This window comes from Micropterus dolomieu, linkage group LG14 (assembly GCF_021292245.1).
Source record: "Micropterus dolomieu isolate WLL.071019.BEF.003 ecotype Adirondacks linkage group LG14, ASM2129224v1, whole genome shotgun sequence".
Lineage (NCBI taxonomy): Eukaryota > Metazoa > Chordata > Actinopteri > Centrarchiformes > Centrarchidae > Micropterus > Micropterus dolomieu.
This window is the reverse complement of record NC_060163.1, coordinates 19767879-19785316: the sequence shown is the minus strand read 5'-3', so window position 1 is coordinate 19785316 and position 17438 is coordinate 19767879. Positions and strand designations below refer to the sequence as shown.

Here is a 17438-nt window from a genome sequence, read left to right as displayed (position 1 = left end):
AAAAAAAAAGGAGTTTCCACTAAAGATAGGCAGGTGAGAATGATCAAAAAGATCTGTCCATATAAGAGAGAACTCACCATATAAATCCAAACATAAGGAATGAAAGTCTGGTCAATCTCCCTCTATGAGGAAAGAAATTCAGTATGCGTGAAAATCTTTTCCACAGCACAACTATCATCATAAGCTGACCATACACAGCAAAACTGATAAAACAAAGCGCTGTGCTGGTTTTTAATATAAAAAACAGTTCACACAAATCTGTCTTCAACACAATGCAAGTTTAGTTAATACAAATCAAATCTAAGCACAAAACCCCAAAAGGCCACACAGTGCTCCAAATTTGTTAATTAGGGATCCAAGCCCGAGACGGGCATGGGAACCCGATTGTAATTCTAAAGATTTTTATTATTATTCTTCCGCCGCTAAAAGTGATACTGCAGCCTAGACGGCAAGTGCTACAGATGCCAAACTCATAGGGTAGGTCCAAACCCACGCGAGTACCTCATGTGCAACAATTAACACACTTCTACCTCTAGAGGGCGCTATAAGCAAGATAATTGCGTTTGGGCTTCGAACTCCTGCATACAAAGGCGCATTTCAAAAACCTTATATCCACATGTGTTCAGGGGATTGAGCTGAATCTCCCGCTATAGGCCACCGCATTTCTACCATTTAAAAACGGCAGGTCCCTACCACCTTTCCACTGTCTCCTTGTTGATTAGTGCATCCGAAAGCACAACAACCATCCAGCATTTCCAGCAACTCAAAAGTAACAGTGTATCAATTGCTTAATGGTTGGCAAGCAGCAGAAAATAACATCTTTTTTGCCCTCCAAGGGAGCATTTTCCTTTGAAAGTGACATCACATGAAAACTATGAATTGAAGGTCAAAGTCATTTGAAAGAATCCCATTGACTTACATTCATTATATATCTCCATAACCACAAGTCCGATTGATACTGAATTTGGGACAATTGTTCCCCGATGGGCCCCTGATGACACCGGAAAGATTTGGTACAATTTGGCCAAGAGGCGGCGCCATAATCAAAGCTGAAATACCATGGGGAAATCCTATTAATTTGAATGGGAATTTGAACCAAGGGACATTTTGCCTCATAACTACTTGCCAGTACATTGCACATTCACAAAGCTTATATCTACGTCTTTGGGGGATGCTGCCAATTCGTATGGTATAGGAGACGTGCGATGATGTTTTCTTTACACAAAGTCGCGAAAACTGAAAAACCTATTTTAATTAACTCAGAAGTCCAATTGGCACCAAGTTTGGCACAGATAATCTCTGGACCAAGCTGATAAAAGTTTGTTGAGGAAATTTTGATCTGCGAAATTATTTCAGAATAATAAGCTAACAAATGTTTGCAAAAAACTCTAAAAACAGGAAATAACATTACTCTTTTACTCACAGTTCTGTTTTTTGCAGGCAAAATGTTTGTGTTTGTGAATTATTAAACAAACAAAACCATCTTAATTTTGGGTTAAAACTGAATTAAAATTGTTTGTAATGGGTATTGTGATGGCCACAGCCGTGGCCTCACAACCAGATGAAGAGCACTAACCTCATGCACTGAGTTTATGCTGTGTTCTTTAGGATTAGTTTATATACCTTCTTCATACACATTAGATATTTGTTGCAAATATTTATTTGGTTACAAATAAACTTACAGGACACTTAGTTTATTTCACATTCACAACATTATTTAGTTGACTATACAGAAGCATCTTTTTGGAGTGCGCACCATTAGTTACTTTTGGATTGTCATTTTGTTATAATTTTGTTTCTGAGTTTACCAGTGTTGGATGCCACACCCAGGAGAGATCCAGTAAGTCTGCTGGCTTAAAGGGTTGGTGCTTGGAGCAGGAGCAGCTTTATAGGGGAGGTGGCCTAATTGGACACTACCACTGCTTGCTATGTCTGGGGGGTGGCTTTATTCTCTTCTTAAATATTTTGGGGTTTAGATTTATATTATATTTGAGTATTTTGAGTTAAGGTTAATTAAATGTTCATTTCTTTTAGAATACGTTTTTAGGTAGGTTTTGTAGTTATGTAGTAGTGTTGTAGTTGTTAGTCTTTCCCTGTGTGTCAAAACTGGTCTGATCAGCCAATATAAGTCCCCTTTGTTTCTTGTATAGGAGGTCAGTTGTATTTTTGAGTCTCTTATGTTCAGAGCTTTAGTTACCGTTTGTTTATTTGACCTCTTTTATGGGCCCGAAACTTCTTCTTAAACAAATCTTAAACAATTAAACAACAAATAAACAATCTTTTATTGTAATGATTTTTTGGTAAATAAAAACCCTTCTTTGAATTTCCCTCTTGACTCCTCATGCCTAACTGCCTGGTCCCTCACAGGTATAAAATTACTGATTTTCTTTTAGTATTGCATTATATTATTGCGTTACAGCAAAAAGCAATATGTTGCTGTAATTGCGTTACTTTTGTAAAGCGTTACTCCCAAAACTGAGTAACACCATGGAACAGGAGCATACTAACAAAACCTAACTGAGAATACATGATAAACATTAACACACACTAGGAAGAGTTTAAACAAGAATGCAACAGGAAAAACGCCAAAACCATGACAGTTCTGGGGGATGACCCGGAGGTTTACACGTCAGGCTGAGCAGGTCAGGAGGGCAGCTTGGGGGTTTAGCCAGCAGAGCAAGTCAGGGGGTTGACCAGGGAGCCAAGAGCAAGGGCAGAAACCTGCAGGAGGCCAGCGATGAGGGCTGGACCCCTACGGATGCCTCTCTGTGTCAATGTTGGCTCCTTTCCACATGGCTTTGAGCTCCACCAGGTCTTAAACTAAATCCACCAGTTTACACTAACAGGATATGAGAGTATCAAGTGTAAGTAAAGCAATTTACTTCATTATCTTCTCAAAACATGAGAGCTGTAGAACAAGCTGTAGGCTATGTAAAGTTGATAAAAAATGAAATCAAATAGTGTTTTACTTTACTGACTGAGATAATTCTGTTGATGCTACATGTGTTTTGTTTTTACAGTAATTAAACAAAAATCTACTATGATAGTAGCAGAAATAATTACCTGGAGATGATAAAAATAATGCAGAACAATCACCAACACTAACAGGCACTAATAATTGTGTATCAACCAACCAGACTGCGACAGCAGGTCATGACAAAGTCTGTAGGCAGAACAAACAGGCTAACAAGCACTCAATATAGTGCTAAATCAACTTGTTCTCACTCCCAAGTCATCACATATGAATGCATGGTCAAGACCCGTCAGCGTCAGTTTGAAACGCACTGGGGATCCCCGTAGTGTCAAAGGTCAATGCAGTAGGGAACGGCCTGTATCTTCAGTTTTGGACGGTAAAGGTAGGTATATGATATTTAATAGAAAAGACTGAGTAAGGAGGCAGTTGCAGTGGATGGAGGGCCAGAACCTGGGCTTTCAATCAGGAGACCGGTGTGAGCATGTGTTGGCTGAATGGTACATCTGGTTTGGTATTCTTTTGACATACACATTGCAATTTGTATCATTATTTAGGATTGTAAAGCATCCATTTATATGGCTGGCAGTTAGTTTGGTTACATATAAAAGCTGATTAGGCAGAAGAAGTTGAGAGCTTTTGAGTGCTAGTATATGGCTATTTCCTAGAGACAGAAAGTGTCAGGTTTGGCTGATGCAGATGCAGGTAAAGTGAGAGTGTTGACGCAAATGCAGACACCGACAAAACATGCAGTTCTTGTGATTTATTAAAAAAAATAACTAACTATACAGGCTTGCATTGAAGCACGACAGATGTCCAACAAAAGCAGAATCCAAAAGTAGTAATTCCAGAAACAGCACAGAGTAATTCAAAACACAGAGGCAGGACAGAACATTCAACATTCGGCGAGGACAACAAGGACTGAACAGAAATGAGCACATTAAATACAGGGGTAAATGAGCAGGGAGAAAGTGAACAGGTGAATCAGATCAGGAATGATCAAACAACAGGAAACAAAGCTAAACATGTAATCCAGACAGCAATAACTTCAGAGTAAAACAGGCAATAGAGCTGGCGACAATACACGAGGACAAATGTAACAAAATACAACAGAGAGCATGGAACAGGAGCATGCAAACAAAATGTAGTGAACAACAGTGTGGATTTGTGCATTTTATATTGAATAAATTTGGAGCTACTCCAAATTCCTCTATCCTCTCCCAGAGAAGAAGGGGGGGTGAAAGTTGCTTTCTCTAAGTGCTATCCCTGACCATAAAACTGGCACCCTTTTGATTCCGAAGCTGATAACGCGGGGCCTGACTGTTAAACTGACAAAGGGACACGAACCAGCGATTAGAATTTCCCTGAACAGCCTATCAAAACTGCCCCCCCCCCCCCCCACACACACACACACACATGTAACCGTGGCAACTGACCTTGCTCTGTGTTTTATTACCCCATCAAAGGGATACTCCTTGTCTCACCTAAGTGTGACATAATCCAGGACAGCTGAACTTTAAATAACCAAAGACTGCAGTCTCCAAAGACTCAAAGCTAGTTACCTGATACTTTGCCTCTATTTGAGTAGTTATGTTAACATGTTGTTACTATCTGTTGTTGATATTAGTGCTGAAAAGAATCTAAATAAGTTACTTTTACAGTGTTTTTTTATTTTCAGCAAGACACTCCCTCATCTAATGTAATCAATGCTTGTTCATAATACTTTCTTACAAAATTCCTTTAGAAATGATGATAAAGAAATGTCTTACTATACTCTTAACCGCCAGCTTGAATTTAAGGATGAATCAACAATAATTCCCCGGTTCCTAAGGAGAGATGATCTTGGATTAATCTAAGCTTTCCTCATGTAACCTGAGCTCCCCCAAGTGGACGAAATAAGTCTTACATACCCTCGTTGGAAATGCCGTTAAATGTATAAATATCCTGACCAATAATGTGACAATTGTTTCCTGTTACCAAATGCTTAACTTAGAACAGTACAACCGTTTGACCATTGAGGTTCAATTGTGGAAAATATTTGATTATAATACGCGCAAATAGATTTCTTTTCTTTTAGACATTAAGTTTAGAAAGGCAGTCCCTCGGGAAACCTGAAATGCCCTCTGGGGAACCACGCCCCAGGCAACAAAAGAGCGACACGCAACGTCGTTCACTCTACTCTCTTCTCTCTCTCCCTCTCGGCTATCTGCCCTCTGGATGCTTCGGCACGCGTCTGGCGTGCCTTGCCAGGCAACGGCCTAAGAGTTCGGCCAGCCGTTTGTTCGTTTGAAGCTACACACGCGAAGTGCCGCGACATCGATCTGCCCCTCAGTTTGTTTTATTTTCTTTCTTTCTTTTGTTTTGTTAAAGTTATCAGTCCGTTAAGTTACACTGGACTAATTCAGGAACGACCAAGTTCCATTTTTAAGCTTTTTCGTCGAGCCAACTTCACCGAGGTCAGACCAAGCCATGTGGCAACGAAGGAAACCTGAAAACAGCCGAATTGCCAGATGGAGGATGGCGTTTTCTTCAGTCAGACACAGAGAACCCCGGAGACTCCCTAGCAAAAAGCCAGGATCGGGCAGCTAGCGTGGGACCCGTGCAACAGGCCAAAGCAGGCCGTCGACAAGCCGTAAGACCTAACAACATTCTGTGGTCAGAGATTTCCTTTTAACTCCTAAACTCATAGCGTTAGCTTACTTTCATTAGTTCCCCTCTGCCGTATGAGTCAAATGCTTCCCACAATTGCACCTCCAGTCTCATTGTGCCGCCATTGTTTATTTACCCGTTTATATCACATTAGTTAGAGAATAAATTCACTGTAATATAATCAAGAACTGTGTGTGTTGCTTATTTCTACGTCCCTGCCAAGAGAATTGACCCTTTAGATATGAGACTGACTGATTGATTTAAGATAATTGAGCGATTTTTAACTAACTGATCACTAGTAATACTTGCATAATTATTAAAAAAAAATAAAAACTACTGTCCTTTGCAGAGGAAATAATCATTACCATTAAAAAGAAAAAAATGACAGAAAATGTAAAGCTTAATTTAAAACTTACCACATCTAGGATGCTATGCAGCAGCATTTGGAAGTGTATGACTGTAGTTGTACTGTAGTGTTTAACAGGCCGGGCCATGTTGTACAGATCATTTTTTTTGGTCAGGTTCAGGTGGTTCAAAACATCCTGATAACCACATTTACCCTCAGAGGAATCCCTATTTACTGGAAAAATATCAAGATACATTCAGAGCTTACTCTTGAAAGGAAAAAGAAAACATCAACAACATCAATCTCAAGCTTTTAAACTGGAAATGAAGTGCTTTCTATTAATGTTTGTCTGTACATCAGATTTATGGTATGTGTTCCTAATTACTTATAATTTATTTTTTAAAAATGCATTCATTGGCAGGGATCCACTGCTTCTGAATGTATTTTCTAACCTTTAATAAAACATCTGCTCAAAAATATCTGCAGTAATACCCACAAATTGTGGTCACTAATGATGGCCATTATGAGGTGGGTCTTGGCAGGACTGCCGACTTTTATCCACAATGTGAGCATTTTGCAGTCATTTAAGTCTAAATAGGTTTTCCATTTGAGATCCATCTGTTACAGGTTTTCCAAATGCATGTTGTTCAAATCAAGGACAGCCGTGCAATTTTCTACTCAACCCAGGGCCAAACTGGGATAATGATTTATTCCGGGTATCTTAAGGTCAACCGAGGCCAATCCTCATGCATTTACAAAAGACCATGTATAATTTGAAAAAATACTTTCTTTTTACTGTTTATTACAGTAATATTTCTTGTAGTTTTATTACTACACACAAAAGCTGCTTAAAAAAACATCCAAAATAGTTCAAAACAGAACAGTGTTTTCAATTTCAAGACTTCCATAATTCAGGCTACAGGAATATATATTCATGCATATAATTACTGGGTACTTTTGGTGTGTTTGTTTCCTCTACATACTTTTTTCAGAGCTCTGATTGAAGTTCTGTTGATCATCATGTTGCTCCGGTGGCTCTGTGTAATTGGATGTACTTCTACCTGACAGAAAAGAGGACACATGTCTTTATGTTAAGTATGATTTACTTGCACACACATCTTCTTTCCAACACAGAATGATAAAGTGTAAAATGTTTTAGATATTTAAAATATAGAATCATCTTGGGAAGGGTAGTTGTGACATTATCATGTCCTGAGGACAGACTTACTAGTATGTATGCAAGTATGTAAGATGATCAGGTTGAAAGCAGCTGATGGTCTACTTGTGTCACATGTTTGTTTTAACTTTCATTTACCCTGACTCAAGTGTTGTTGAAAACTGTTAGCAACAGTTCTCACAGAAAACTATTTTGAAATCCAATGAATCTTATTATTTAACATTCTAAAACATGTCATTCTAAAAAGAAAATTGGGAAAGAGAACCAATTTATCTTTTATCTCTGGTGGGATGTAGCTATGCAGGTAGTTGTGGTTTTAACTGCTTTTGAGATGTCAATATCCAAAATGTTTGCGTCTACGCTATAACAATGGAGGTGAATGGGATTTTGTTTGTGGAGCCCACAATACTGTAAAATTTCAATAAAAAAACTCAACAGCAATTTTTTCAGGAACAGTGTCCCATCTACTCTGAATTATCCACATACACAGACACAATAAAATTCAACTCTGAAACTCTGACTTAATGTGTGTGTTCTTAATAAAAAAAATTAAAAACACTAGTCTGAGAGAGTCTAGAGAACACAAAGACAGGAACAAGAGAGAGACAAGAAACACAACCTCCACCACAAGTCCAAAGACAAACATGAGTTCAACATGAACCGGGATGGGTCAAACAAGCCAGGGTGGGGGGAGTGAGGACTAAACACAAGAACCAGTAGTTGAGCGGGCCGCTGACAGGGGACCAGGAGTAGGTGTCGAGGTAGAGGCCAACTCGTGTCCATCCCCCGACAACACTTTAATATCCACTGGATCCATATTGGTCAGTTTGTACTGGTATGGATGTAGATAATGCAGCCACAGAGAAGGATTCAGACCCAACATGCAGACGTTACAGCGGAGTGAGTACAGTGTACAGTGTTTAATTAATAATAATAATAATAATATAATAATAATCTTTATTTGTAGAGCACTTTTCAAAAACAAGTTACAAAGTGCTTTAACAAGTGTAAAGACAATAATGCCCAAAAGACAATAATGCAAGAAAACATTGAAAAGACTAAAATACCGGTTTAAGATAAATATAAAATTAGTAAAATAGAATAAAATAAAAGTGGTAAAATAAAGTCAAATAAGATCGGGAAAGGCTCTCCTATATAGTATGTTTTAAGAAGTGACTCAGCTGACCTGATTTCCTCAGGCAGGCTGTTCCAGAACCTCGGGGCAAACAGAAACTCAATCCAAATCAAAAGTAGTACAGGAAACACAAAAAAACCACTCCCCAAGATACATACACTATTCAAACTCGGAAACGGGCAGAGACACTTCACGGGGAAGGAAGTAATACAAAATGATAAGGACGAACGTAACCAAGCAAATTATAAAACATAGGGAGGGAACTGAACACAGATAACACACATTAGGGCAGGTGTAAACAATCAATTAAGGAACACAAAGACAGGAAACAAAGCTGACAGCACACACTAGGAAAGACACAGGAAATAACTAATCTAATCTATAATAGTTTTATTATATGTGAGCATTTTTGCAGTCATTTAAGTCTAAATAGGGTACATCTGGTACACGTCCAAATGCATGTTGTTCAAATCAAAGACAAGAGTGCAATTTTCGGCTCAACTCAACCTAGGGATGGACTAGAATAATAATTCAGGCTGGGAATCTTAACATCAGCCCAGGCCAATTGTCATGCAGTCACAACAGACCATGTGTACTATTATATATATATATTGTTGAAGTACTTTTTCTGTTTACTGTTTATACCAGTACTACGCACAAAAACTGCTTCAAAAAACATCCAAAATAGATCAAAACAGAACATTGTCTTCAGTTTCAAGGTTTCCATAATTAAAGCAACAGGAATACATATTCATGCATATAATTACAGAGTACTTCTGGAGTGTTTGTTTACTCTACATACTTTTTCAGAGCTCCGATTGAAGTTCTGTTGATCATCAAGAATTGCAATGGCAATTTTAACAGTGTCCCAGTTACTCTGAATTATCCAAATACCACAATGTGAACAGTTTTTGGAAAGACATTTTCACAGTATATTTAGTTTAATTATTCAAGCTGTATCACAAATACTCCATTCACCTTCATTGTATAGGGGTGGCAAAATAAAATTCACACAGACAAACCCAAATATTCGGTGTGGACAGATACCAGTTAAGGTTTTACTATAATTGTGTGAACTGAACCAATAATCAACTCTGAAAACCCTGGAATTCAAGTTTGTCAATAGTACACCTTCCACACTGGAAGCTGGTAAATGGTTTATGTTGTTTCTGTGATGATGTTAAAAATAAACAATGTTTTAATATATTAACAAGCAGTGGTTAATAACCAGGAAATTATAGGTTTATCCATACTGCAGAACTGTTCTCAGATTACACCTGCATGCATCATACAGAATTATCCCAGTTTACCTGTGAGGGTGAGCAGAAAGAGGAAAACTGCAAGCATCATGACTGTCCTTTCTCTGTTGTCTGGAAATGTTTGTTGCAGCAGTAAAATCACAGCCTTGTACTAAAAGAGGGCTGGGCAAATGTAATGACTGACTTTTTTTTGTCTAATGAAAGAAACAAACTTAATGCAATAAAGCTGCAACAAACTGCCAACGCCCCCGACACTTAGCTGCCTGTTGGCAGAACAATTTTGCTATCAAACCAAAAGCAGTTAACTTCTCACTTCAACTGCTATTGTTGTTTAGTTAGAAGTACAATGTAGGAACTCTGAAAGGAGTTTTATGTCAAGTATACAAACAAGCAAACTACAATTTACATTTCTTTACAATAAATGTATAACTGTTCTCAGGTGTGACTGGTTACTGCACCAAGCTTTCCCTTCCATTCCAGGGCACACGTCATTTCGTGCCCTCTTTTGCCAAACATTGTGTTACTTACAATCTCTGCTTTTGATACAGGTGTGAAGTGAAAGGAAACACTGTTCTGGAAGCACTTTTACCCATAAAGCGGCAGTCTTTGAAATGATTTAACAGTACTATGAATTTAATACATGGTCAGTATTGTTAATTATTAACTTGGTGTCTTTTTTGTCCATTTTGGTTTAAAGGGTCCTTCTACATATGACGATACTCATGAGTCTCAGCCACCATTGCTATGGAGAAGAGGCCAGCAAACGGCTTCTTAGGAAATAAGACTAATGTACCTTAAGTTAAATTCTAAAATCAGCATACTAAAATCCACACAATGAAAATGTTACCATGCTGATGTGTAACAGGTATAATGTTTAATATGCTCTGCATCTTAGTTTAGCACTTAACACAAAGTATAGATGAGGTCATTAGGGTTCATTCTCTGGGGACCATGAATGCCAATACTTATTATTTTAGTCTGAACCAAAGTGGCGCATCAATGGACAGGCATTGTCATAAAAAGAGCCACAGGGCTGGAAAAACAGAATGTATCCAAACTTTATCTAGAAATGGATCGTGTATTTGGTCATAAACCAAAATTATTGGATGAATTTTGACCTAATCATAGCAGTGGAGAAAAAATCAGGGGATCACCAAAGTTATTATAATTCATCCTGAGGGGGACATTAATGTGTCTGATCGTTTATTGATTTATATCTCTGAATATTTGTGTTTGTCTACAAAGCCTAAAATAAGTAGCTTTTGCTTCCCATAAGTGGCACAAGCAACATTCAATGTCTGAGTTTTTTGGTGACTGAATGTTTGTCTCTAAACCTGCTAAGAATTCTTAGCTGAACTTTTTATGTACACAGGCTTTTTACCATATAAATATATATGACATTTTCTAATGCAGTGGTTGATGACCTTTGTACAGATAGTTCGGCCAAGAGAATAGCCATTCAAGCCCCAGAAATGCTCCAAGTGCAATTCACCTAATGTTGTTTAGGTGGTTGATGTTCCTACTCCCCCACATGAAAATCAGAATCAGAATCAGTTTTATTGCCAGGTATGTGTACACATACGAGGAATTTGACTCAGGATTGTACATTGCTCACAATGTGCTTACTTATACAATAATAAAATAATAATATAATAAGAATAAAATAAAATCGGGTTCTTGTGAGTGCAGTGGGAATGCAAATAGCTGCTTTTTCCATGGCAAGAGTGGCTTGTTTCTCAGCCAGAATGTCGTGGAAGTGGGGTGTGGCGTGGAAGCTTGTTGGCCACTGCAGCCAGCTGTGCACCCAGTTGGAATAATTTCTCAAAATATGATACGGTAGCGCCGTCTAATAGCTCGGCTACTTTTATGCAAATTTTAATTTTCAGTGGGCTATTATATGCATGTGATAGTACGAGGTTTTACCTAACGAGCTTTTTGCATTTCTTCACAGTGCTGGAAATGTGCGTACGCCACTTCCCAAGCAAAGGTTGTGATCTATACAAAACTAACTTGATGGGAGAATGTGCGGTCCTCCACGCAAACTCTGAGACATGCGTACGCACATAAACTGGAGAAATGAGAAACGGCAAAATGTTTGTAAAGGATACTATTGTGTAAAATAAATCTAAATATTACCTCTGAGTGGTATAGGCCAATAAAACTTATATAATTTATGAGTGTGGTTTGTGTTCATGTTTAAGTCTGTTTTTGGTTCTGTGTTTCTTTGTGTAGCCTTGTTTATTATTTTATTCATTCACATGTTTAGTATCTGTATTGTCTCTTATCTTAGTTCTTAGTCCTGCATTTTAGTTCCTTGCCTCAGTTCTTAGTTCTGTGCTTTAGTTCATGTTAGTGTGATTCCTGGTCTGTGTATTTCTGTTTCATTATTTGATCTTGTCTTGTTTAGGATTTTGTAGCTCAGTTTAAACTTATGTTTATCAGCACGTTTTTACCTGTTTGAGTCCTTAGTCCTATGTCTCCATGTTTTAGTGTAGTCCTGTCTCCTGTTTGGTCCTTTCTCAGTTCCCTGCCCTGATTTTGCGGTCTTTCCATGTTTTGTGTTTTACTTTGATAGATCTGTCCTGGTGTGTTCCTGTGTGCCTTACTTCCTGTTTTATTTTGTAGTATTATATTCACAGGTGTCCTTGTCTAACTTTGTTCCTGTTGTTGATTACCTGATGTGTTTCAGCTCCCTGCTTGTTTGCCTGTGTATATATTGCCCTCAGTTGTGTTCACTGTTTGTGACGCCCTTGTAGTCTTATGTTGAGTGTTTAGCTGTGCTTTGTTCTCTGTGTTTCCTGGATTTATCTTGCGGATTATTACCTTGTTCTCTGTTTTTGGATTACCCTGTTTCCTTGGACACTCTTTCATTTGGATACGTTGCTTTGTTTGGACTTTTTGCCTGTGCCTTCACGTAAGACTGTTTAGTTTGCTTTAATAAATATTTGTATTGTATTTTAACTGCATGCTCTCGCCTTTTGGTCTGCCTTTGGGTCCACCTCAGCTCTCTGACTGCACTCAGTCATTTACCATGACAGTAGGATGTCACCACAGAATGGACCCAGCAGACTTTAAATTTGAGATGGACATGTTTTTGGATGTGTTACCTGTTAGGAGTTGTGGACTGACTGTCAGTTTGCTCCAAGCATTAAGACCCAGCAAGCTGCTCTCTCCAAGGCTCCTGCCTGTTTCGCTGCCACCTGGCTTTCCTGACGATCAGGCAGACAGACAGACCCGTCCGGGTCGCTATAAAAAGGCATCATATAAGATCATTTGCAGTGAACACAAAAAGAACCATGATTAAGGATAATAAACACAAAGGAGATATTGTTTTTTGCAAAAGAATGCAGTGCAATTTATTCTCGTAAATAAGGTGAACAGTTGAACAAATTACATTTAAATTGATGCCGTTATCGATGCTTCAGTCAAGCAATTATGAGTGCATAGTTTCATATACTGTTATCACATCACGTATTAGTTGCCTTATTGAGCCAAACGCTGTGCGCCAGTGTGTGGATGTGATGCGTTGCACAAAATTATAACACTATTTATTAAATTGATCTTTCAGTGTAACGCTTATTTCACGTAAAATAAGTCATTTTTCTTTTGATTCATTAGCAGCCTCGTTAAGTGAGGAGACTGTTTAAGTAAATGTTCAAACACAAGTGGAATGTATTTGCTTTACTTACTTTACTTGCTTTACTCTCTTTTCAAACGAGGGAATCCAAATTAGTACCTGGGTCATCCAGTGCATCTTGCATTTATGTGTACTCCTCCACTTCCGTCACTACTCAGGAGGGATGCCCCTTCCTGCAGATCAGTTATGAAGGGATGGAGCTACTTTAAGATGCACTCAGTACAAGCCTAAATAGTTTTTGAGGAGTACCTTGTTGGCTGCTCTGTTTTTAAGTCTAGTTTAAACACAGAAGAATGTGCACACATCCAAACCAACCTGTGGGTAAGTGACATAAAACAAAGAATGACCTTCACAGAGTTATAATGAATCCAACTTGGTGGTATCATTAATTATGACGCTGCAAACTCTGAGGTCCTGAGCTGTTCGAATGCACTTGTGGTAAATTGGTGCATCTCTACAGTGTAAGCCTTCTGTGCCCACAACACCTTCTACAAGGCATCAAAAGTATTCAATGTGCAGATAATTCTTTGGTTTTCACAATAGAGTAACTCCCCATTAATGTCACATCCATGTCTTAAAGAGATGTCCAAATCCAAATCTATAGCATCAGCTTTTAATTTTTTTACTGACAAATGCAAAATGTTAACTTATAATATTATCTTAAGATTTTCATTTACAGCTGTAAACTATCATATTTTCACACTATATTCTTTAACTTTAGAAACTGATGAATGAAGAATGTGATTTTATTTTTAGTAAATTTAGGGTGATCAATTTTAAATAGTAAAAATGATTTCTAATACAAAAGCAACAGTTTAACAAATTAAAATCATATTAAGCATTCATGGGAACATCAATATTAAAAGGTTACAAATGTAAAAGTTGTTTTGTATGACTTGAAGTAATGTGTTGTAACAGTAAATATAATAAGAGAACTTATGTATAGGAACTAACTGTCATAATTTGAAATCAGTTGAGTTCAGGTGCTGTGGAGTAAAAGAAAAACAAGGCTGAGCAAAGCAGTGAGCTGCAGGATCTGGCAGGGACACACTGGAAGCTGGGACTTCTGTAGAGCTGGACTCTGGTGCTTCACATCTGGAATGATGCTGCCATCAGCTCCTCTGGCTCCTGTAAACACAACAATGGTAGAAAGTTACTGACAGCCTCTTCCCAACTGTCATGAACCTACTGAACTCTGAGATCGCCTCATGATAACCTCTCTGTCATGTAACAGTAAATATGGCAACGTACAATACACTGCTTACTCATACAGTATGTGCAATATTTATCTTGCTGCAGGACACCACTTATCAGTGAAGTCAGTTGTTACTGTAACGTTATATTTATTATTTTGCTCTTATGTTAAATTATTGTTGAACTGGTATTACTTAACATATATTTTTTGATCATTTTAATGCACCTTTGAGTTGTCACAAAAGTAATCTGTGCTACACAATAACAAAAAGGGCTTGAATCTCGAATGTAAGCAGGGCCTCACAGGTTAAAAATACATACAGCTGGAGAGCCTAGACTAAACTCAGAAGCGGCTGTCATTCAGCTAATCTTTCTACATAACTAATACTTGACCCAACAGAGGAACATGGCCATTACATCCCGGCTAGTTAGTTACCTGTGTTTACCAACACGACAACCGCAACCACCGCTGCTTCCCCCTCGACCCTCAACCCCGTCCCTCAGTCCAGGTTGAGCCGCTTAGTCTAGTGACACAGTGATTTTATTACAGTAACTTTAATGTTACCTATCCAAATCTAACAATGGCTTTTTGGCAAGTTTACCGTTAACATTGCATAACGTCGTCTAACTGACGAGGTGGGCCATTAACATTACTTTACTAACTTAATGTTACTTAACGTTACCTTCTAACAGAGGCATTATTGTTCCAAAGTGTTATCACCATAAATTCAAACACTTTAATATGTTGACTTCTGTGCACGATTCTTTAAAAACTCTAGTTAGCACTCTCCAGTTATTTTAGCATCGTTACCAAAGCTTTATGCTGGCTAAGTAGTTGGTTAGGTAACGTTAGCTAAGCTAACAAGCTAACGTCACGAACTCATAATGTTACCTGTTAATTATTGTAACACATAAATAAGTAAATATAAATAAACACATAATAATAAAAGAATTTTAATCACCAACTGGAGCACAGGCGTGTGGAGGTTCTCTTTTTCTCCAATAAATCGCTCAGCATGTCTTTATTTGTCCAGTATCTGCATAAAGAAACGTCCAAAAGGCTCAAACAGGCGGAGCTGCCGAGCTGCCTGTCAATCAAAGTGGCAATGCCCCTAATAATGCAGAACTTTAAGGCTTAATCTAATTTAAATGGGCGAGTTATAAAAAAAATTCACCCCCCTCACAGTTGTCATGAAGGGTAAAGTTAGCGATATACAATAAAACCATCTTTTGTACCAGGCTGTAAACATGTTTTATTCTGCTGTAAAGGAAACCGGAAGGTTGCCGCTTGGTGTAATTTCTTTTTTTAGCTTTTCTGTCAGAATATGCCTCCTTTTCTTCATGCAATCCACAGGCTAAGTATTAATATTAATGAGGGGTGTTTCATTGACTATTTATAGGCAACTATAGGCGTTTAAAGGGTTGGGCAAGGAGCTCGCTCACACACTCCACATTTCAAGTTAATTGTAATTTATAAAGGGAAATCAGTGTAAAACATGCATGTGCAGTGTTTTTTTGTTTTTTTGTACGTACGCACTTCCTGTGTTTTGAACGTACGTATTAGGAGTCTTTTCTACGTAAAGTTTTATAAATGAAATCCCAGGGGCCTCATTTATAAACGGTGCATACGTACAAAAAAAGGCTGGAAACGTGCATGTGCGCCACTTCCCAAGCAAAGGTTGTTATCTATAAAAAAACAAACTTGACGAAAGAATGTGCTTCCTGCAAGTAAACTCTGAACCATGTGTGCACACATAAACTGGAGAAATGAGAAACAGCGACTCACATGGCTTTTGAAATGAATAGGCCTACTATTGTGTAAATTAATCAGAATATTACCTCTGAGTATTATAGGCTTAAAGTCTTTCTGAATAATCAAACACCCGTTTGAGTTTCCCTGAAGTGTGCAAAAAACAAAACAGATTTAGGATAATAAACACAAACGGAGATCTGTTTCTGCAAAAGAACAAATATGTTGTACAGTTTAATCAGGAATCATATTAATTAATTGGCTTCTTGCATGCAGTGCAATTTATTGGATAAATAAGGTGAACAGGTTTTCAATGCGTCAGTCGAGCAAATACGAGTGCATAGTTTCATGCAGCCTATTATTGCCTATATATTGTTATCAGATGTTCGTTGCCTTATCGAGCCAAACACTGTGTGCCAGAGTGTGGATGTGATGAATGTCAGTGTCACACCGAGTTAAAATTTGTTTTATAGCTTTTCTGTCAGAATTGAACTTTTTCTTCATACAGTCAGTAGGAATTAATATTAATGAGGTGTGTTTCACTGACCATTTATAGGTCACTATGGGCTTGCTTACAAGTGTGCGTATGCACGGTTTTATAAGTCTGAATATTTTTTGGTGGACGCCATTTTTGGCTTTTTTTTTGGCCTACGTACACTTTTAGTGAGGATTTTACACACAGTTTTATAAAAGGCCCCTGGACTTTGAGGTTGGAAGGCCTCCTTGCCATCAGTTCCCTCCACAGATTTTCAATGGGAATCCGAACTGTACTCTGGCTTGGCCACTCCAAAATGTAGATATGGTTGTCTGTTAACCATATATTGACCACACTGGCTGTATGGTTTGGATCATTGTCTTGTTGGAAGATCCAGTGCTGCCTAAGGCCAAGTTTTTCTGCAGACTGTCTGATGTTTTCCTCCAGAATCTCAGTGTAGTCCTCTTTTATCATTTTGCCATTTACTTTGACAAGGTTGCCTGGCCCATTGGCTGAAAAACACCCCCAAAGAATTACATTCGCACTGTGGGGATGGTAAATGCTTCTCCTTTGTTTCGCCAAACAAAAGCCACGTCCCTTTTCCCAAACAACTCAATCTTCGTCTCATTCGACCACAGAATTGAGAACCAAAATCTTTCGCTTTTCCAAAGGCTAGGCTTTATAGCCTTTCCTAGTCTTGTGACAAGATACAGTTGCTATTGACCATTTGAAATATTATAGAAACTTGCATTTTCTTGAATATTTGCAACAATTTCAAGGGGTATGAATAATTTTGGACATGGCATTTTTAGCATAAATGTAAAAAAAAATAACAACAGAGAAAT

The 17438-nt window shown here is 38.1% G+C and overlaps 1 protein-coding gene across 2 annotated transcripts in view; it reads right to left on the bottom strand.

Annotated features, from left to right (window-relative positions):
• Positions 1–7145, bottom strand: part of LOC123982451 (5-hydroxytryptamine receptor 3A-like) — a 19285-nt gene extending 12140 nt beyond the window's left edge. For both annotated transcript variants that reach the window (XM_046067971.1, XM_046067970.1), the window contains exons 1-2: positions 6950–7145; positions 6037–6200 (exon numbers count right to left, since the gene is read on the bottom strand). The gene's annotated coding sequence lies outside the window, so the exon portion shown is untranslated. The remainder of the gene's footprint in view (positions 1–6036; positions 6201–6949) is intronic.
• Between the last annotated feature and the right edge of the window lie 10293 nt (positions 7146–17438).